Here is a 24869-nt window from a genome sequence, read left to right on the forward strand (position 1 = left end):
TTGTCCTGGAAACCCCTTAATAAAATTTAGATTTCATTTCATAGTACTAAATCAATAAAAATTTCGAATTTTTTCTTCAGAATAAAATTTCTTTATTATATATTACTTTCATAAAATAAATAATATCGCCATAGGCATGATAACCATAAAAGTGGGTTTTGCATTTAATTTAAAGAAAAATAAATTAGAGAACATTGCTAATATATACCAGATGCTACAGGTTTCATTAAAATGCCGGTAGAAAGAATGAGTGATGACGTTTCATCGATCTCTTTATTTTAATTTTACGATACTGGTTCTTAGTTTCTACAAACCATGATTACATTAGAGATAGCGAAAACGTACCCGTTGGGACAAAGATATATTTAACGGTTATAAAACTGTGTAAAAATCTAAACCTATTGACGAATACTAGTTTTTCGTGTGCGCAAACTATCATTAAAAAATAATTGTGAAGAATACATGTGTAAGTATATTATAATAAAATACAAAAACGATTTAAATCGAAACAACCTGTTTTAAATACACCATGCAATTTTTATCTGATATATTTTAAGCCCAAAAATATTTGCCTTGCAAATAAAATTTTACGAAGTAGAGAAAATTATGATAAGAAGGAATAGATCTTTTGGTTTCCTCAATATTTTGTATAAAGCTATAATAATATATAGGAAATTTAATTCGGTAGTGTAAGACATTAAAAATACAGTTATAACCCAATTTATTACTAAGCGTTGATGTTTAAACATATGGCTAGTCTATATTATATTTTATAGTATATAATCTTTATTTTAATTCTATTATGCTGTTCACAAACTTGCATCACACCCCTTAAACAATATAAAATACGAATCGGTAAATGATTCGAACAAAATAGAACTAAAAACAATGCTTCCAATATAGTTATATTTTCACAACATATATCAAAATATCTAGTTTATTCGTCTTTTTTATTTCTTAGCTATAGATTATATTCAAATCTAAGCTAGGGCCAAAGAGAATAAAAAATTATTTATACTTGTAAGAAGACATCAATCAATATTTTATATGGATCAAACTATCAGCATATGATTCACAGGCAATTTTTTGGTGACATTTTTTTTTGAATTATCATGCATGTTATAATTTTAAATTAGCCAAATATTCAATCTCTTCCCATACAAATTTTTTTATTTTATGCACAAAATTAATAATTTAATTTATTTTGGGATTATAATTATTTTAATCATTTCTTGTGCTATAAATATACTGTAAGATTTATGACTTTTTTTCATAAGTATTTTCGCTCGTAATAAAAAAAACCATGGGTATTGTTATAACTCGAATTTTTGCAGAATAATTTCCGGATCATATGATTTATATTTTTTTCGTATGAATGAAATACAATATTTCTGCATCTTTTAAAACATATCCATTCCATTTTAAAGGCGCATATACAATCTAGTGTAATACTTTTCTATTTTGTCTAAAAAAAGTTAGGTTTAATTTTATAAAAAAATTAATATTCGGTAAAAAAATACAATTTAAAAATACTTCCAGGTATTATTTAAAATATTTGAATAAAGTTTAACGTGAAGCGTAAGTCCATAGTATGCATAGTTTTTATCTCCCAAATATAATATATGTTTTAATGCTAAAGATGTCCATTAATTTTCCATCATTAATGTATAAAAATTTGTCTAAATAGACTTTAGTGTATTTACAAATCTTTGGGATTACAATTTTTCTAATATATTAACCATCCACCAATTTCTGATTCCTATATGGCCTGTATTTTTAGAAAGAAAATTTACCAATAGGTATGTTTTATTTTATTTCCACTGTAATATTAATAAGATTCCGAAACATTCATGATGCATAATTTTAATTTTGCTTTTTAATTCGTACTTTTTAGTGGCCGAGTGATTCGTTTTATTTATTTAATTGCTATTGTCACGGTGGATGACCTATTGCTCTTAATGAATTATCAGAAAAAAGTTCATTTACAAAAAAAATGAAATAAAATAAGCTAATGATCAGACCTCTTGTGAACAAAAAGAAATGGGATCATCATAATAAGAAATCCCAAATCGAGAAATACACCTATAATAAAAGAACAAAAAAATATACAAAACATTGATTTCTATGATAATTTATTGAAATTTGGTTAAAAGATTTTATTTGGATTTGTATCTTTGTGACTTAATGAGCGGTAAATAACACTATTTCGTAATTTTTCCATTTATATAATAATGTATTTTTTTATCTTATAATAAAAGTGTATTTGAATATAAAATTTGAAATTTATCATCATCTCTATATACATAACTAGAATTCCTGTGTTTCAGAAAAGATATGCATTTTTAATTTTCAAAATTACACCCACTTGAAGATATTAAAGTATATAACACTCATGTAAAATAGCCTGTGCAATTACTTTTACCTAAATTTAGATGCAGTAGTTCTTAATTAAATTTTTTTCAAAGCTTCATTAATTATCAGAAAAAGAGCGAGATCTTTGTAATTTAGCCTACTTAAACAAATGAAACGGTTATTTGAAACATTTCTACAGGAGGCGTTCTTATAAATATTTTCAGGCTTCGTTCTTGACCATATCTAGAATAGTTTACTTGTTGCGTTATAAACATTATAATCTTATCATGGTGTTACTCTTTTATGTGATCAATACAAAAAATTTAATTAGTATTTTGGTTGATTCCTTTTGAATTTGAAAGTGTGATGGCAGCTGATTGAATATTAGAGGACATATTTTTATCACCGAAATATTGTAATCAAATTATTTTTCGCTTCGTGATTTCAAAAAATTAAGAAATTGATGTAAAATATCGCACAACATATCATGTGATACTATTTAGTAATTTTTTTTGAAAAGATGAAAGTTAATATTTCTTTTCTTAAAAATGTAAGATTAGATCATATTTTTTTGCGTTTATCTATTAAAATGATAACAAAATATTAAATCTTTTCATTATAATTTTTGCTTGAATTAATAACACTCTATTTAAATTATTCGTATATAAATAAGTTTTTTTATTACTCCATATAAAAAGTGGCATATTTCATAAAAGTAGTATATTTTTAATTATAAATGATCAAAATAATCGTATCTCGTTCAAGATGCAAAAATTACATGATTGATTATAGTTAACAAATATAGGAGCAAATCAAATTTTTAAAATTTATATTAAATTTTTAAATCTTTTTTGATCAATTTTATATAATTTATTGATGGATATCAATGATACAAGACATCTATATTTAAAATAATAATTGAAACTTAAATAGATGGATATATTCAATATTATTTTAAGAATGAGATCGATATCTATAAATAAAAAAATGGGGGTAAGAAGATTTATAGCATTTTTCATTCTATTTATTCAGTTTTCAATCTGTTCGATTGATTTATTTGCACAAAACAATTATTTTTTTTATGAGGATCTGCCACAAACTTTATTCGAAAAAGTTGCAAAGGCGACAAAAAAAAAGACATGTTTATAACAAAATACATTATCAAGCGTGATATTCATATCGATAAAGAAAAACTCATTCATCATATTGTTAATAATAATAATCAGCACTTTTGTGATATGAATGAATGGTTGGTTATCAAACTTGTAATTAAAATAAATCCAGCTGCACTATATTATTTAAATGATTTAATAAAACACGAGATTTCAGATTTGATAAAGCAGCGTGATAGTACCGAATTTAATTATTATAATAAAGACAGGATTCATTATAAAATAGAGTGTGGCGTAAGTCATAAATCTTGTGAAAAGGTTCTTTCAGGAATGCTACAAGAAAATTATATACCCGATTCAATCGAATTTAGAGGATGTTTTAATGATGATAATTTAAATTTAAACACAAGCTTTATTATGATTAAAAGAGACTTAAATAATGAAATTGTCACGGATTTACTTGATATGATATATTTTCGATCGAAATTCAATATTGACGAAAGTTACCACATAAACTTGATAATATGTGGTGATCGAAAATTTAAAACTGATCGCATGGAGGAAGATAGATTGGATTCAGAAACCCTTTATCGAAATGATAATGTAATCGCAATTTCAAGGAGGTATATTTATTCTTATACCACAAAAGATATTCGAACCTTATCGATTTATCCTGAAATATCAATAGATGGTAAAACAGATTACAGACTTATAAACAACATCACAATTCCAACAAATTTATCGCTAAATATAGACGATGGTTCTGATGTCTATGGTAGATACACAAAATTAGATTGCGACTATGAATTGTATTTATTTTTAGAAACAAAGTTAACCGTAAAAATTTGGAATGACTTGAAATCCGAATCTAATTTTATGATCACAAATAAACTATATATAAATTTGGGCCCAAGAATATTTTATGGATTTATATTAAATAAAATATTCAATGCACAAAGTGGTTTACATGAATACAAATTTAGAAATGGTTTTAGTGATAACACAACAATCGACCTTTTTAGCTTTCAAATCTCAGAAAATGAACTTGATGAATTATTCTTCCAAAAACTCGAACGACTTTACAAAAATATGAAAAATATTGTAGTATTTTCTCAAGAATCTATATGTTCAGAGAATTTTCCGAAAATGTATGAGTATTTCGAGAGAGAATTTTTCTTCCTCCAAAAAGAGATAATAAAATATTTTCCGATAGAAAAGAGTAAGAAGGACTCCCCTAAACTAATACATAATAAGGTTAAAACTTTCCTAGGTAAAATTGGAGAGGATATAAAAAGCACCATCTTTTCATATGAGATTGCCAAATTTTGGCCGATTAAAAACAAAGAAGACTTGAATATTTTATATACTGAAATACCTAATATCACAAACCACGATTTTTACAAGAAAGAAATGCGAAATTATGTTAATCTTGAAAAAAAATCCGAATCGAATTTTTGGGGCGAATCCTCGGATTTAAAAAAAGGATTTTTATTTCGATTTGACATTAACCCGAACACAACAGTTTATTTGTCACTCAGAAAAACAATACAATTTAATGTAAAGAGAGATTATTGTTTTAAAATCGATTTACCAAAAATTTATACCTGTATAGAAAACTATGTGAATGAGAGAGCTGAAGAGTTGGGGCATCAAAAATATTGGATTAGGGTGATTGTAAATTTATGTGCCAATCTTAAACCGCTTATGTCTGAAAAAAGAATGTTTTATGTTCAGAAAGACACAGCTATATTGGAAGAAGAAATGTTTAAAATGACTTACGGTGCTGCTATATTTCGTGAATTCAATTTTTTTTCAAGTGTTATTTCTGTTTCGATTATTGATGTGCATAAGTCACTGGTTAATAACGCTCGTCACGAGTTATTAAAGCTTTACTATAAGCAAATTAGTAAAGTTTTAATGTTTTACTTTGAAATGATTTGTAATAGTGATTTTATTGAAAAATCACATTATGTCTTCAGTGGTTTTTTAGTAAGGTCTAGGGAGGACCCACTTGTTGTGAATACTATACAGGAAGAATTGAGAAAGTATGACTTTAATAATTAAAGCTACATTTATTTTCGTTTTTTTATTATAATCACAATAAAATAACTTTAAATGTGTAAAAAAGAAAATTCTTTGGAGTTTTAAACAGAGAAATCACATTCTTTAGAATAATAAAGGCACATCGAAATTTTTCTAATTATGCATTTGAGTCCCTTTTTATCTGAATTTTTGGAAATACTATGCCAGATATCGCGTCTTTTTTAATCCAAATACTTTGGTGAGTGAAATATTTCAAGGCTCGAAATATTCAATAATTGCCCGTCAAAATATAAATTAAACCTGGAGGGCTTTGTATTTTTTATGCCGCATAAATAAAAGCTTCTTTAATAGATGTATTTTTTTATTCTAGAATTTATTTTACTCTCGATATATTTTAATATGTAACTATCCCCTGATTTTTAACTACAATCTAAAAGAGCCAAAATATGTATTATTTTTATATTTCAAGAGAAAGTGATGCAGATATTTAATCCATTACTAAAAAATACAAAGGATTGGAAGCTTGTTTATCCTCGGGCAAGGACATTGTTAAATTACAAAACAGCAATATATCCCGCCTTACAACAAATTATACATCAAGCAGCGGTATTGTTTTGCTCACGGCAAAAAAAAGCCATAAAATTAAAAAAAAACCCTACTTACGGCTTTAAACAATTTGAGTAGATCTCCATACTCAAATCAAGTAATCGAAGTATTGGTGGATAGATGCAATGTTTTACACAATTGCGATCGTAAAATATATCGATAAAAAGAATGAATATTTTTTGCATAAAAATACTTTTTTAATGTGATAATACACCTTGTATTTATTGGATAAATAAAGAAAAGAAAATAAATTTTTTATTTTACAACTATAAGTATAAGCAAAATGAAAAGTATAAAGTATAAAGATAATTATTCAAAAAAGTAAAAAAGAAAGTGTCTGAAAATTCCTTTCTAATTTTTTAGACTTTATTTAAAGGTATTCTGGGGATTAAATTGAATTATAAACAATAAACGGGTTATATTATGAATCATTCACCATCCAAAGCACTAATACATTAGATATACCTATAATATGCTTTAAAATTTGATTATGTATATTTTAAAACAAAAATAGCTTTTATTGTTCTAAAAAAAATGTGAATAATATAAAAACAAGGGAAAGGGAACCACAGTAGCAATGCATCCTATGTTGATCCATTAAAAAAACGAAGAGAGCAATAAAGCAAAATCAAATTCTTTAGAAAATAAATATATACTTCAAAAATTCTCATTATGGAAACAACTTAACAAGAATGCGTTTTCACAGTGTAATTATTTATTCAAGATTTTTATGGATCAATTATTCTACGCTTTAAGCGTATTCCAGGCCTTGGTTAGCAAAAAATAAAAACTTACTTAAAGTAAAAGTTTGCTCGGAATATTGTTTAAAACAACTAAATAAGATACGAAATGAAATTCTAGTCGATAAAAAAGGGTATCGAAAACCCTTTCGAAAATATGACTACCAAAACTTAAAAAAAAAGATAATTTACTTAAAATCAAATCAATGTATCATAATGTGTGCGGCGAAGTAAGTAATCACGCGATAATGGGGTTTAAAGAAAATAGAAAAGTACTATTTCACACAGTAAATAAGAAAGTTCGAAAGAAAAAATGCTGTTTTAAAGACGATCACCAGTGCATTCACTCAAAAATATGACTATAATTGCTTGAAACAACGTAACCTTCAGTATGTTTATTAAAAGCACACCAAAAAAGAATATCATCATCCAGTAAGATTCACATCTTAGTGAAAGGAGAATATGCCAAATACAGTAAGAAATAAGAACGGCGCTTTAGCTCTGTTATAGCACAAGAAGCAAGTGCATAGAAGAAAAAAAGGGTAACATTATGCGAAAGAATCACAAAATCTTGAAGAAATAATCCGGTTTTATTACATTTCCGAGAAAATGAATTTAAAAAAGGAATAAAAGATACCCGAACGATGAATACCTAAAAACTTGTATGTATCAGCTGACAAACAACCAATATAAAGATAATATAGAAAGTTATAAAGTGCATAAAATATAAAGGAAATAATTGCTATGAAAGCTGAAGTTAATTAATTTAACAGAGTGTGGTGAAAGCTTCGAGTGCTGGCGATTTTTAAAGTATGTATATGATTCAGCTGAAGAATAGATCGTGGAGTCAATAGTTTTCTTCCGAGATTTCAAAAAAAAATTTAACTATTTGAATAATTGGAAAGCTGAATGGTCTGATGGAATTTATAGCTTTATTAGAAAAATGCGAAATTTGCATCAACATAATTACGATATTATAACATTTGTATTTTTCGAATGAAAATTGAAAATGAATAATTAAAAATAAGAAAAATTTATTTAATTTTAAAAGAATTTGCTATAAATGATAGTAAATTAAACCTCTTACCTTTATTAATAATCTATATATGCGGCAACTAAAATGATGACGAAATAAGCACAGTCAGATATGAAATGGCATAAAATATTATTGAAAAATCAATTACTTACTGTACGACGGGTACAAAGGCTTAATAGCCAGCGCTAATAAACACGGCTATAAATAAGAAATATAGCAATAAAAAGAGCAAATTATTTTTTGATGTAAAGGAAACTGTTGATTCAATCGATAAATACCATTAAATGACTGTTTTGGCAAAACTTTTTCTTCCAGAGTAGGTATACGAGTTTATAAGTGTGATAACGACTAAATGAAAAAAATATACAAGGTATAAAAACGAAGAAATTTATAAGAAAAGTGTTTTTTTATGGATATTGCAAGGTAAAAGTCTTTTACCACTTCTATTTGTTTTGTAGGGTGATCCATTAGATTGAGTATTTAAAAAAAATTTCTTTCATAATTATACCATTAGAGAAATCTTCCTATAGAAATAATCACTTCTTTTTATTGATGATCCTAAGCTGGTGACCAAAGACCCAGAAAATTAAAAAAAGATAATTATAGAAACATTGAATTTATATAATTGCGTAGAACTAAAAATGAAATAGTCGAAGTCTGCAACAAATATTTTTTCTTGTAGTTAAAATGCGAATTAAATAGAAGATAAAGACAATGCAAACATCTAAGAATATAAGAAAAGAGTAGATCAGCAATTAAAGATTTAGCGTTTGCCAAAATTTTAACAAGAATTTAGAATCTGGTCAAAAACAAACCTCTACAGCAAAAATTTATTCAAATCATTATAAGAGCACACAATTTCACATGAATTACTATATATGCGTTTTTAAATTAAAACCATAAGACTTTGATAAAATAAATGATAGGATAAGGAAATTTTTAGTACAATAAATTATTCACTTACAGCCAGCAAAAAAATAAGTATTGGATTTTAAAAGAGAAGAAAGTTAGAGAGAACTATCTTGTTCTCTAATTTTATCAGAGAAAAATGTCTTTATAAGTAAAATAAGACACTTAGCATCGGTAAAGGAATATCCCAAAGAAGTGCAGCTACATACAAAATAGAATAAGAGAATAAAACACACTCATAATTAATCTATTAATCAGAAAAGACCTATAAAAACATAGACAATCTATCTATAGAATCTATTGATTTGAAGAAAAAGCAAGTTTAATGTGCAAAATAAAATATAAACAACTAAATCAAAAATCTTTCAGTTCTATAATAATAAAATGATAGACATAAACGGTTTTTCAATATGGCTATTAATTGTAAACATTACGTCAAAAGAAGAAAACAGGATTATGTTTCATGGAGTATAGAAATATGTTCTTTAGAGAAAAGTCATAATGTCAACACTGTAGATAAGTATACAAAACAGTAGACGCCTAGCAAGCTAATGTAAAAAATTAGCTTGACATGACAATACACATAGAAAAAACGTATTTATAAGATACATAATCTTTATTCTCAAAAAAAAACTTTAAAAAATCGAAGAAAATCAGAAAACATTCGGTTCATGATGTAATTATAAACCTACTAGCGGAAATAAAGGGGGATAAAAAAATAAAAACGGATATAAAATTATAACTTGATCAAATAGACTTTTTCTTGTATGATAAGAAGAACCACATAATAACGTTAATATAAATTGAGATAACTACTATTGATAATCTGACGAATTTTTAAAATGAGAATCTAGAAAATATATTCTAAACGCAAATGATCTCTTCTTTATTTTCAAATATTTACCCAAATATTGCCATACGTCATAAGTTAGGATGAATTGGTTACGAAATACCATAATTCGTATATCAAGGAGTTTAAAATGCCAAATGAAGCCTGCGCATACGCAAAATCAAAATAATTTAAAAATTATCTTGAAATAATAAGTCTTGAGAAAAAGGATGCATCGAGGAAGATTGTTAAGATGATGAGGTGGAAAGAATTATCAGAAACATCGGTTCTAAAATGTGATCTTGAATTCTGTTTGAACAAATATTAAAAGGTAAAAAATAAATTAATCCATAAAAAAATCATAATTGAGCTACAAAATAATATATCTCAAAATTAAAAATCAAAAGACCCTTCTAGATAAGCACATTTAATAATTTATGATTTATATTTTATTATTCAAATATTTTTTGAATTTACAAACAGAATTTTTCATCCACAACTTAAATTTAAACCTTTTACCGAGCATTTTCGAAGGTTATACTTGTAATATATCATGATGTGATATTTTAGCAAACAAATCTTTTTATGATAATATTTTTATTATATAATTTTTAAAACTGAGATGTCCATAGATTAAAAGATAGATAAAAAAAAAATTTACTACAATTTCCAAAGCCAGGGGAAAATCAACAAATAAATTTATTTTCCTCGTTATATATATTAAACAGATTGCTTAAAATACCTTTAATATGCCCAAAAACCACCTTTTAAATTATCTTTCAATTTTAGATATGCTAACTAGCATTATTAGATGTGTTTTGGTCAAAAAGTCTCGCCATTTTTGTTCTTTTTTATTGAGAAAAATTATTTATTATGGGTCGTGATATATGGGTTGATGTTATTTGTTCACATTATCGACTTGTTTGTACTGAAAAATCGCCAGAAATTTTTTTATATATTAAAATTATTGTCATGCTATAGACGAATTAAGTAGAAATAAAATCTTTTTTGAAAATAAATTCTGTCATCTCAAGATACTATAGATTATATAATTTAAAATGTTAGAGTTTGTCACAAAAAATGTAGGCTGCACATAAATCTTTTGAGCCTAATATATTCATAAGAGTCTAAAGTATAAACATTTTTCTATCGATAATGCGTTATGATTCATGCTATAAATGATACAAAATCAATTGACTCAAAATATACTCTTATAGGGTTATTGTTTTTTTATTGCTCTAGGGACAATTTAAATTTGACTTAAATAATATTTCAATATATATCATGAAGGCAGAAATACAATGAATAAAAAAATCAATACTGCCGTTTTAGACGTATATGAGTTTTTTATATAATAATTGCACATCTTGGAGTTTTATCATTTTATAAATTTCAAATGTTGCTGTATTTTCTGACATTAAACCAATATTTTTATTCTCAGCATAAAATATGAGCCGAAAACAATTTAATAATGTTAAAACCATAATTTTAGTCAGAATAGAACACTGCATTAATTTCGTATTGTACTTTTGTATGTAACTATCTATAACAAAAAGCGGTTTTCTATTAGAGTAAAATAACATTAAATTCATACATTTAGTCATAAATTGATTTCCATAAAACTCAACTACAATCAACAACAAAGTTTCTCGTTTGCTGGCATTTAATTTCTTGATGCCGAAATGTACTTTTTATTAAAAATTAAATTTATAAGTATGAAGAATCCGAAAATACAATTAATACGTTTGTGTTTAAATGTTACAGATGCAATCCTTTACCCTTAAAAAAAGTTTGATCGGTGGCAACTAAATCCACAAATATTAAAAAGGTATATCATAGATGAGAATCGTCTGTTTTATGAGTGAACGAGAAAAATAGAAAATATATGCTTTGTTAAATTTTTTTTTCTTGAATACAATCTTTGCTAGCCAAGATTATTTTATATATCAAAAGAAACAATAGGAAGCTTCCTGTGCTTGTTCCGAACTTAAACACTCCTAATATTTTTCAGAAATATATAATACAATTTTTTATGTTGTGATTTTAAGGTTCAATGATTTCAACTCGATCTATTAAGTAAAAACTCATCGCGGTATTCCTCGGTAAACATCAAAAACATAAAACCCTTTAAATATGATTTAATAGAGCAGGTGTTGGTAATGGCGTTTCCTGAAAGAAATGAATTTTGGTTTCTTGTATACTACCTAAAATGATGAATATGTTGCATAAAGGCTTCTATTTAATAGCAGAATATGTCTATTTGCATTATAGACTAAATTATTTCATATTTTAAAATATATAATCAATTGATACTCCACATTTTAATTCAATATAAGAAATATAAGCTAAAATATGTAGTTTTTTTTTGCGGCTTTTGAAACGAATTAATTATATAATTTTTTAAAATATATATGAAAAAAATATATAGGGGTATTCAATCAATTTTATTTTTCTGTTTATACGTTTTACAAATTTTAAAGTATTCAGATCAGTTATATACAATTGATAATTCTCACTTATAAATTTAAATTATACGTATAATACCATATGTGATTCGTTCCCACATATGTAGAATTTAGCAAATTTTATGAAATTTACCAAGCTATTCTTCTTCATATTCCAAAGGCATATATAAACTTTGTACAAAATATCAATGATATATTGCATCTTTTTTATTTTTTTCGCCAAATTTTTCCCAGAAAATCGTTTTTATAAAACTTCATTTTTTGAATAATTAAAATACATCTATAAATATTTCAATTCAAAATGTTTCTTCTACTTTCACAATAAATATTTACCTTAATTTAGACATCAAATTATATAAATATGTGAGTCTCCATAAGTTTTCACTAGTTAAATTGCATTTTAAAAAATATATTCATTAATTCAATTTTAAATTTTATAAATTCTGTATTTTTCAAATATGCATAGTTATATTTCAAATAAATTTTTAAATTTTAATCCTGTCTGTTATTTTGCTTTTATTTATGACCAAAAATAACCTGGATTTCTGTCTATTTAAATATAAAATGTATTTTAAAAACAATCTTAGTCGACTAATTTAAAAGAAATAATATAAAAATGTGTCTCTTATACTTTTTTTCTCCATTCTGTTAAAAAAATATAATATTCAAACTTAAATATATTGTTAGAATCCTACATATGTCTTTTTATTTTTAAATTGACTATATCTACAAACAAATCTCAAAAATTTAAGATCAACATATAATTCTTTTATAATAAAAAAAACACCACAATTATTTAAAAAATCACCTATTTTCATGCACTTATAAAAATTATTTTTTGAAGGCCTATATAAAGAACAAAAAATGAACAATCTGGTTCGCAAATTCTTTTATTTTTAATATACAATGGTGTTAATGCAAACTTTTTTAAAATTTCAATTGAAAACATTTAAATAGAAAAATGGCTATAAATAATCTAATAAGAAAAAAGACCTCTGAAAGACCTAGTTTTGACAAAATCTGTTTCCTTGTATAAAATTGCAAAAAACACCAGGTATTTATCTGGTGTATGTGGCCAGATTAAAGAGTATAGTGTGTAATTTAGTCGAACTATAATTCCAATCAAACCAGCGGTCTAATAATAATTTAAAAAATATTTTATTCGCAGTTATATCTTAAAAAAACACACTTCATGAGTTGCATGTGTTTGTAATAATACTGTAGGATGTTTTAATAAGATTTTTCTCTATTAAAAAAATTTTAAGAAGAAAATAATGACCGCATAAATATCCAAATCATAATTTTGAAAGCGAAATTGTGGCAAGGGCTATAATGTGAGGGTGTCTGAATAATATAAAGGGCTGAAGATCTAAAATATAAATATATTTAGAAATAATATAGAAAATATAATGTTTTTGAACATGCAAGGACTGATAAAAAACGATATTCTCACCTATTTGAGTTTGCATACAGACATGTGTATCTATTGCCTTAGTTTGAAAATAATATATAAATAAAATCTAATAAATTAACATTCTTCTGGTTTTTACGATGAAATTTACAGAACTCGAATACTATTAAAAGTACTTTGTATTCGTTCAAATGATTTATATAACAGAAAAAACACAAAAAATATAAACGAATATATAAAAACAATTGTGATATTAAAGAATAAAATTAGTTTACTTTTGTATATTATATATGATATATTTAAATTTTCAAATTCATATATTTATGGCAAGATATATTTTTTGCTCTTTATAGTGATATGAGAAATACTTTATATTGCTCTATAAAACATAATTGATTAATTTTTCTTTTCATCTCATCAATTTTAGCTCATCCCATAAAAATATTCTTCTCTCGTGACTTATTAGTTCTAGTGTATTTCTCTTCACTGTTGTCTGTGTGTATGATTCTGCTCAGTAAACATTCCTAAAATCTTAAGCAACGAACTATGGTATTTTGTAACCATAACATCGCAAATTTTGAGTATGGTGCTATTCGAGTTCTGCATTTGTAAAAAAGTGTGAATTTATTTGCCATTTATCATATTTCTTAGATTATAATCATTAAAATTACCTAAACTATTAAATTCATTATTCTTCTTTATAGTAACTTGATCAAGTGTTTATTATTATAGTGCCTAAAAACATCAATTCGAACATGCTAAAATTAAGTTTCGATTATTTACTACAATTAACATTTACCTCGCTGGTTCTTTTTATACTACTTTTTACACCAAATGCTTTTTTTTCTTTGGCTCCAAAAGTTAAATTTTATTCAAAACCTAAAGTGTATATAATGTAAATTCTATATATTAATATGTGTATTATCATTGCCAAGCCCCTTATATATCTACTTGTCAAGTGATCTACTGTTTTATATGCTTCGATACAGTACTGGCGTAATCACTCGTCCCAAAGAAACATTTGTCCATCCTGAATGAAGCGAAGTTGGTTTCTTTTTCTGGCTAGGTTTTTCAGATCTTAACAATGTTGAATATTTAGCCTTGTCAACTAGCGTGTTGTTTTAGATGCGGTTTTATATCTTTTATATAATATACAAAATTTGTTTTTATTTATAGTGTAATATTATATGCGTTTATTTATAGACTTGCAGTTATTTATTAAAGATAGTGTGTTTTTTACCCTATAAATTTTGTAATTTGCTGCTATTTTAGTGATGTTCCTATGTGTGAAAGTGTCTCAATTAGTTATAAAATCATTTTTATTTTAATATTAAATAAAAAATTTCCTTTTTCTAGTTCATATATTTTGAAATATAATCTTTCGTCATTTGCTGCTTGTAAGTATATATTATTCTATCTGAACTTTCAGATACGTCACCTATTTTTTCACGAGGTGATTAAAATATTGTTTAATTACACCTATGTACATTTATTTAAATACGCGACATGCACAAAAAATGCTCTGTGTAATTTTCCCCACTAATGGTTGGTTTTGATTATATTCTATCTCTTGACAAAGTTTAATCACTTATTTCGAATTTTACATCTCTATAGAATGATTGCTATCTTATAAAATCATGAAATATAAATTGCTTTCGCTCACTTTTTATAGATTTATAATTCACAGCTTCAACATCATTTGTTGCTGAATTTACTTTATTGTTTCTAGTATTGTTCAATCATAGAAGTAAACATATCCATTGTCATTCTATTTTTACTGGATTATATTTCGTCTGCTTTAAATAATCAATAAATATAAAATGATTTGTTCTATAAGAAGATTTTTTGGATGGCATATTTACACAAGCGAATTATGTAAAGTATTTTCAATAACGGATCCCTACACCAAACACATACATGATATGAAACATATAACTATTAATTATCCGTTTGTTATAATTCCTTACTTTTACTATTTAGTGAAATTTTTCATACTCCTATCACACCTACAAATATATATCTCAACTCTAGACATTGTGCTTTACCAATACCGCCAAAAAATAGAAATTCGATATTGATTCATGCTCTTTTATATTCTTATCTATGTTGTACTATATTTTCGTCCATATTTCTTATTTATCGGGCTTTTATTTTTGTTTACTCTTGTGATTCTTGTAACCGTCGAAAAAAAACTCGGTGGCTCTTGAACAGAAGGTTAAGACTTTATGCTATTTTGCAAAATCTCCGCAATTTATTTTGTATTTTATTTATACGGATTACGGGCATAACTTCAATTTCAATAACAAAATATAATTTTTGGAATAATTATACTTTTATATCCAAAACCTGTTTTTCTAATTTTTCTTCGAAGATATCCCTGTGATATTTTTATAGATTTATTGGTAAAAGCATTTGGTTTTCTTTTTACAATTATAAGATCATGTTGTAGCCTGCAGTTTTACAAAAAAAACAAGCAGCGAATAATTTTTTCAAATACCTGTAGTGATAAAAAACTACTAATTTGCTTTCATTTATATCTTATTTTCTAGTCAATAATTTTCTTTGTTTTCACCTACATGCCCTTCGAAATTCAGCAAATTTTCCTAATCAGCGTTCATTTTAAATTTATCCTCTTTTTAAAAAAACGAAGAAACTGCCATCTATTCGTTTTCTGAACTTGAGTTCATATAGATTTTTTTCAAGTTTAGTTATTTATTCCGTCATACATAAATATAACTTCTATTATGGTCGATTTTTGGCTAATTCATATTATGCTAATGCCATTTTCGCCAATTTTTTCTTCTAAGTCCTTGCTTCTAGTCATTATATAGCGTTCTAAGTCTGCATTTACTTCTGTAATCAGTGTAAATTTTTCTTCTTTCACTATATATAATGAAATATTTTTTTTGGAGAATATTTACTTTATGATGACTCATCATGATTTCATTGAATGCCCTCTAAGATGTTGGCGATTCACGTAGTATTTTTAGGTTATTTGGCAGTGGTACTTGCGTATGTTTTATAATATATGTATCTGAAATATCTTATTTACTTTGTGTTATGTATTTTCTGTGTTTTTTTATAGTCTTTTAATTTTTGATTTTAATTGCTTCGTTTATTCTATAAAAAATTGACTTGCATTTTAAGAAAAACTTACATTTTGTCAAATATGTGTTGCAATTTATAATATTTTCGCATTTTATTATCCATTTTTTATGAAGTTTATCAACAATATGATCGATACAATCCTTTCCGACCACCTTTTGTCAATATAATTTCATTTCCTATATTTTTTTGTTTTTGTAAAGATAGGCGCATTAAAATTTGTCATTTTAAAGGCATTATCTTATAACGTCAATTCGTGAAATACGCTTAAAGAGTAAAACGAATGATTCTAAACTTTCCGAATAAACAAATATTTTGAGGAAGAGCGTTTTTTGGTGATTGTTTCCCAAATGTTATGGGTTAAATCATTTATATTTCCATATAGATTTAAGATATGTTCTTTTACACTTTTTTTTCTTTACAGAATAAATTCGGATGGTTTTACCGATATTTTTTTCCGATTGTTTGTTTTTATGGTATTCATATTATATAATATTACATTTTAATATGAATATATAGTTGTTTTTCTTTACATTTAACAGTATTATATATGTATATTTGATATATGCCTAGTTAGTATTTGACCGTAGTATTTTTATATGAACAAATTTTAGCATTATAATTTAAACTTCCTCTTTTAGCTTAAATAACTAATTTCTTCCGGCTATTATATACTCTTTTCTATGATTCCTTTACTCTCATTCTTTATGATATCTTCTCATTTTATTATATCTAATATCTCAAGGGTTTTTCTTAATTCTATAATTTAGATATATGCCTCGGTTCGGTAGTGACTTCGAGTTCTTTTTTATGATATATAACTTAGAAAGTACAGTAATAAAGCCCCATAATATGATGGGTGTATTTCATACGAGTACATAAATAAGGAATGCCGTGCAATCGGTGGTTTTTTTAGTAGCATAACAAAAGCTAGGGGGCCTAGAGCTGGAAGGTTAAGACGTTAATTAGAAGTACTTTTTTTTTAATTTAAAAACCGTCGAATGCATCTATAATCTCAAGCATTATAATTTTTATAATCTGTTTTGCAGTAATTAAAATTTATTGATTGCAATGCAAAGCTATTTCTCCGTGAATATTTTTTTCTGCATGTTTTATATTTACTAATATAAAAATTTTTATGACTTTTAATGATTAATAAATTCGTCTAGTTTTATTTTGTAAATACATTTAAATAGAATTCATTCCTTTACTTAATCATTTTATGATTTTTTTTTTGACTCATATCTTAAGATTTTCTTTTAAATATACTCTTTACACATTTTATATTTTAAATCGGTATGTTTTCTAGAATTGCAGTATGTATTGTCTTATTTTTTTAAACACCATATATTATACCAAAATATTCGACTTCCTATTTATATTAATTTGCATAAGTATATCCATATTTCCTTTTTTATTTTTAATTTATACTGCCATGACTGCACTTTTTATATTATCAAAAAAAATATCAAGATTCATCTATAACCATTGTTTCTTCTTTGTTATTTTCTTAAGAGATTAAATATTATAGGATCGATAGCGTATTTAGGATCTTAAATCTTCATTTTTTTGGACTATTACCTTCAATGCTAACTTATTTTTTTTTATTTTAGCATGATCGCTTTTAAGATCAATAAACCTACTTTATGCTTACAGTTGGCTTCGAATTAATATTTACGTCTTACAAATAAGTGGGATAAAAATATTCTATGAGCAAAAAAAAGTGTGACTAGTTCCAGCCTAAGAAAATATTTCAAAGGATTTAATTTTTGAGGATAATATAAGTTTTCTTGATACAAAATGGTAATTGCAAATAAGAAGGGGTTTTATAGATCAAAATAGAAAATTTTCTAAATGTATGTTTACATGACAAAAAAAAATTTTTAAAAATTTTAATTCGACCACTTCAATTCTGTCACTGCTACGGGATTCTTTCATTTATATAATAATGGATTGATTACTTACATATGTGTCCCTGAATCGGGTCAAGTCGTTGCAGCACCGCAATAAAGTGCATATTCACAACAAAATCTTTCTCCACTGTGGGTTGACCAATTAGTGTTTGCTGTATTACTCGGAGCTTGACGGCATTTTTTCTTGACTGTAAATTAACATTGCCTTCGTGTGCGTAGAATTCAAATCATCCATAATTTATATTGAAGATTCTAGGCAAAATATTTTCACCCTCGAGAAAGCTGTTTTATGTGTATTGAAATTTAAAACTCTAAACTTAAAACTAAACACTACATTTTTGTGCGATAAAATATAATTTTTTTGATCAATAACTTTTATTTAAAATTTACGATCTACAATATAAGTTAATTTGAAAGAAATTTATTCTTAAGGAGGCGCCAATTTTTTTTGTAAAAGGTGTGCAAAAAATATGTATATATTATAATGTAAAAATATTTTTGCGATTTAGAAAACAAAGATTATAAATGAACGGGCTCTGTTACTTTATTTCTTCGAAAATTTAAAACAGACAATATTTATATGCTTTTTGTAAAGTGATTTTCTATTTTTTTTATTGGGATATAATATTAAAGTTAGACATCAAAATCTTGATTTAAAAAATAGTTCAACCAGAAAATTCACTATAACTATTGTTTATTTATTAAAAACATGTTTAATTAAATCATAAAGCTAAAATAAAATGTTTTTTTTTGAATATATGTGTAATAACAGCTTATTCCGGTAATGAAATATCGGAAAACTTAGTATGTTTAGTAAAAAATTCAACATATTATAATAGAAAAAATTTAAAAACTATAAAAGTTCTTTCTGGAGCATTATTTAAATTTATATATCATTAGATTTATAGTATAATAGAATTTATCACAAAAATATTTATTCGACCGCAAAAGCAAATGTGGTAAAAATAATAAGTTGTAATATTATAAAAAATGAATGCATACGAATTATTAATGTAATTTTAGTTTATTTCCGCAAAAAAATATAATTCACAATAAAACTCGCTAAATAAAAACTATTGAAATAATTGAGATTTGACTTAAGTTATTATTAAAAAATACCATATAAAAACGGCATAATAATTATTTAAGAGTAAATAAGTAGAAATCTTACTATGTAATATATTTTAAAAAAGGAAAAAATGATTTCTTGTTTTATATGAAAGTAAGTCTTCAAAAAAGGCTTTATACCTTGTTGAAAAATTATTCATATAGGGAAAAGCTTGTGATTTAATATGAAAAAAAAGCATCTTGTTTTGAAATTTTAAGTGATTTTTATTTACTTATAAAAAATTTCAAACTTTTATTAAAAAACCGAATTTTTTTATGTATAGGTCTTATATTATTGTATTTTCCTCTTTCTATACCAATAAAAACATAATATCGTTTGGTGAAGGATAGCAGATTTTTTTATTTGTATCAAATTAAATAAAGTGCATCTATTAAAGAGTTCGGCTTTATCTTATTGCTGTTTAGAACCAAAAAATTTTAAAAAATTCAGAAAAGCAGGCCGGAAATAGTGATTTTTATTTATAGGTTGATTTGATTTTTAGACTTTTATAGTTGTTCAAGAAAAACTTTAGACTGCTCTATATAATAGATTTGGCTGGTACTTTTTTCACCTCATCATCTTTAAAATCTTCTTCGATGCATCTTTTTCTCTGAAGACTTATAAGTTCGAGTGTCCATCTTCCTTAATTCTATTGTTTGTGTGTATAATTCTGATCAGTTGGCATTCTAACTCCTTAATATACTATTTATGTAATCTTGTAACATGATAAGTCTAAGATATTTATTTAAAGTATTTTTAATTTCATATGTTTGAAGTAAAACATTTGATTTTTAGCTTTTATGCGTTGTTCAAGAAAAACTTTAGATTGCCCTATATAATAGATTTGGCTGATACTTCTTTCTATCTCATCATTTTTACAATCTTCTTTGATGCATCTTCTTCTTTCGAGTCCTAGAGTACAAGTGTTTTTCTTGGTACTATGACTTGAGCATACGCTCACAGCAACAGTTGGCATTCCTAGCTCCTTCATATACGACCAATGATATTTTATTACCACCAGATCGAAAGTTATATGTATGGCAATATTTGAGTTATACATTTTGAATAAGTAAGAGTTCATTTACTTATAGATCGTATTTTATTAGCTTCTTATTCAGGAAGAATAAGTTTTTTTTATTTTTTATGAGCTAAATTTATTGTCGTAATTTTAGTTTTTGTTCTCAGGCACAGCTTGTTTGATTCTATTTGCGCACGGCGTATTTATACTTTCGGCTATCTTCTCCTCTCCAAAGTCTTCTTCAATACCCCTACTTGTTTCGAGACCTATTAATTCAAAGGTTTTTTTCAATTCCAAGGTTTAAATATATGACTCAATCATATTCGTGACATATAGTTTCTTCTGGTACCTTTTATGATATCATGTCACTACAGCGTTCCATGTTATAAAATATGGGATAATTTTTGTGCTCACTTGTATATTAATGATAGTTCAGATTCTAGCAGGTCATATTTTCTCAATTTTTCGTTTTAAACTATGTTTATATTTTCAATACTAGTCACACCAATTTCTATCAGAGTGATACAGTTCTTTCTTTTATTATATATAAAAATATCAGATCTGTCATTTGATAACTTGATGTCTGTTTTTATTTAGGACGAATATATATCTGTATTTACAATTTATGTATAATACAATATTAAAGAGTTAGGAATCCTAGCTGAAACTGAAGCGGACGCACAACAATAGGATTGAGCGAAACACTATAATTAATAGGTCTTGGAAGAAGAATTTAAATAAAGAAGATTGTAAAGATAATGATGCTATAACAAATGATAAGCAAATATGTTCTATAGATTTATATGTATTTTACTTGAGCAAATTTAAATTTCTTAAGATCAAATTAACCCATAAGTAAATTTCGTAAAGTTATATATGTTATTGATCAACTTGAGGTTTTAAAGTAAATCGAGGCATACATTCAAATCATAGGACATAGGAAAACTCTTTAAAGTGCGTGAGGTTGAATTGAGGATTTAAGCGAAGAAGATATTTAATTTATAGAATAGATATGCACAAGGAAACTAAAACAATAAGCTTGAAGGAAAAAATCGAAGTCTATAATACAAAATTAGCCCATAAATTGTATCTATTGTTTTAACAATCAAAAGATTTATAACTTCTGTATTGTGTATTTTAATGCGTCAAATGGTTATTTTTTCATGGTATATTGTTTTAATGATCATAAAACTTATCTTTCTAAATATTTATTATTCTACATCATACTGTTCTGATAAAATACATATTTATCTACTATGTTGTTTATTTTAATGAGTAAAATATAATCTTTACATTTTATATTACTTCATTGAATATCTTTATTTGTTAATTAAATATAAATTGTTTTAAAATAAATTTTCACTATTAAAATATATTTGTAAAGTCTAAATTATTAATTTAATAAATTAATTGTTAATATTCTAGTTTTTAAATCATGTTGCTAGAATTTACTTTATTTTTCTAAAATTATGAATTTAATTTTAAAACTTGTTATGTTGTGGTAAAAATTAATTAATGTATTGAATATGTTAGTTATTTGGGTAAAATATTTTGTTGAAAAAATGCATCCAAGTTTTACCATAAAATCATTCTCCTTCCGAAAATAAGTTTAGATTTTGAAAAAATAAATCGTCGTTTCATAAATATTATCTTTAAAATGAAATGTATTCTTAAGGTAGCATATAATTTGTAACTTATATAAGTCGAATATCACTTAATGTTCAATATTTTGCCTCCATGTTTTAGATTCAATGCTTATACTTGACACTAAAATCTAAAACAATGTTTTGTTTGTCAATCAATAATCTTTTTGATCATATTCACATAAGTTTCTAATATTTTTAAAACTCTATTTTTAATCTGTAACAACTAGTTGTATTCAAAAATTTTCAAACGACCTCTTTTAAATTAGAATTATTACCATTTTGATTTGTTTCCTAATTACTCACAAAAAAAAATTAAAATTATATTATCTTTTGATATGTTTCCTTTTTGATTTTCGAAAGCTGTCACATCAAAACGACTCCTTTCTTTTTAAGTAAGAAAAATGGTCAAGGAACAAGAGAAAATGGAAAATAACAATGAAAAAGTGATGAATGATGGAAATCTAGGTTTTATTACGAATGAATTTGTTGAGTACGGAGATGTTTCTTATAATAGTTACGCTAAGGAATATAAGTATTCTATTGAGAACAAGAATGAGTATTTCTCGAGTTATGCAAAATCAATGCTGCATTGGGATGTTTTATTCTCGACTGTTTTTAATGGAGATGTAAATTCACCGGCTTGGTTTGAGGATGGATATATTAATGCATGTTATAATTGTATAGATAGGCATGTTTTGACTGTTCCCGATAAGGTGGCTATTATCGATGATGACAATTGTGGAAATGTGAGGAAGTATACTTTTAGAGAGTGTCTTGCAGAAATAACTAAAATTTCGAATTTTCTAGAACACTTCTTTCATGATAAAAATAAAAGAAATAGAAATGAAGAAATAAATGGGATATCGGGTGATCCTAAAAAAATTAGTACTAATGAAATTTCGAGTATTTCAGACAGAAATTTAGGTGATAACATCTGTGATAATAATTACAAAAACGACAATAGTAATCAAAATCAATGTTACGATAATGTTTGTGTTGCTGTTTATATGCCGATGTCATCAAAAGCAGTATTTACGATTCTTGCCTGTGCGCGTTTAGGAATAATTCATAATGTAATATTTGGAGGATTTAATGCAGAATCACTTGCAATGAGAATTACAGATTCAAAAGCTCGACTCATTATAACTGTTGATGAATGTCAAAGAGAAAAGAAAACAATAAGCTTTATTAAAAATGTAAAAATATGCTGTGATATACTCGAAAAAGAAGGCAATGTTTTTCTTGAAGGTGTTCTTGTATTCGACTCCAATGAATCGAGTCATGATTTTGGTATGAAATGGTCTGATATTATTAATACTAATAAGCAAAATAAGACTAAAATTATTCAAAAGGGTAATATAATTCAAAATTACATCTCCAAGAACAAAGTTGCAGTGAAAAATATTGAAAAGTTCGATTCTAGTAAATATCTAATTTCTAGCCAGACTATTAAAAAAAATGAAACAATAAGACTTGAAAATCATTCAAGTGATACCTATCAAGCTGAGAAAGATCATATCAAAAGATATAAAAAGAGCTATACTGGGATTAATCTTGATAAAAATATTTCTTGTATTCCATTTAAATCGACACACCCACTTTTTTATCTTTACACGAGTGGATCAACAGGAAAACCAAAAGGAATAGTTCATTCCACAGGGGGTTATCTTTTATACTCTATTCTAACAACTAAAAAAGTCTTTAATCTTAAAGATACTAAAGAAGATGATGTTTTCATGTCAACCGCTGATCTAGGATGGATCACGGGACACACTTATTCTGTATACGGTCCACTTCTCAATGGATGCACAACCGTTATTTTCGGAGGCGTACCTACATTTCCTACCCCTAAACGCCTATTTGAATGTGTCGAAAAACACAAGGTCACACATTTATATACAGCACCAACCGTTATCAGGATGCTACAAAAAATATTGGGAAATACAATGAGCAAAATTAAACATAAAACAGAAAAAAATAATGTTAATTCAAAGGTTACCAAAGGGGAACGGAAAGATGTGTTCTTCCGTAATGACGGGTTTTTTAACTATGGATCCGATCTTTCATCTCTAAGAATTCTTGGAAGCGTGGGGGAACCAATAAATAAAGAAGCATATGATTGGTTTAAGACACAGTTCGGACCAGGACTTCCAATGATCGACACATATTGGCAAACTGAAGCAGGTGGAATCATGATAGCACCACTACCTGGAATGAACCAATCAATACCTGAATGTGCATGCCTTCCATTCTTCGGAATGGAACCCCTTATTGTAAAAGATAAAATTTTAATCGAAAATAGTATAAATGAAGAAAATTCCATTAATTATAACTCTATCAATTCTAATAAAATGCATTTAAAAGCTGTAAATGATCACAATGAGAAAGAAATAATAGATGAAAAAAATAATGTAAAAGAAAATACCGTGTATATAAAATCCAGTATACAAGAACAGGATACAAACGATTCTATTAACTGCAAAGAAAATACTGTGCATATAAAATCCAGTATACAAGAACAGGATACAAACGATTCTATTAACTGCAAAAAAAATACTGTGCATATAAAATCCAGT

The sequence above is a fragment of the Rhyacophila brunnea genome, unplaced genomic scaffold (genome assembly GCF_057557595.1).
Source record: "Rhyacophila brunnea isolate RB1 unplaced genomic scaffold, BYU_Rbru_1.0 scaffold_56, whole genome shotgun sequence".
NCBI lineage: Eukaryota > Metazoa > Arthropoda > Insecta > Trichoptera > Rhyacophilidae > Rhyacophila > Rhyacophila brunnea.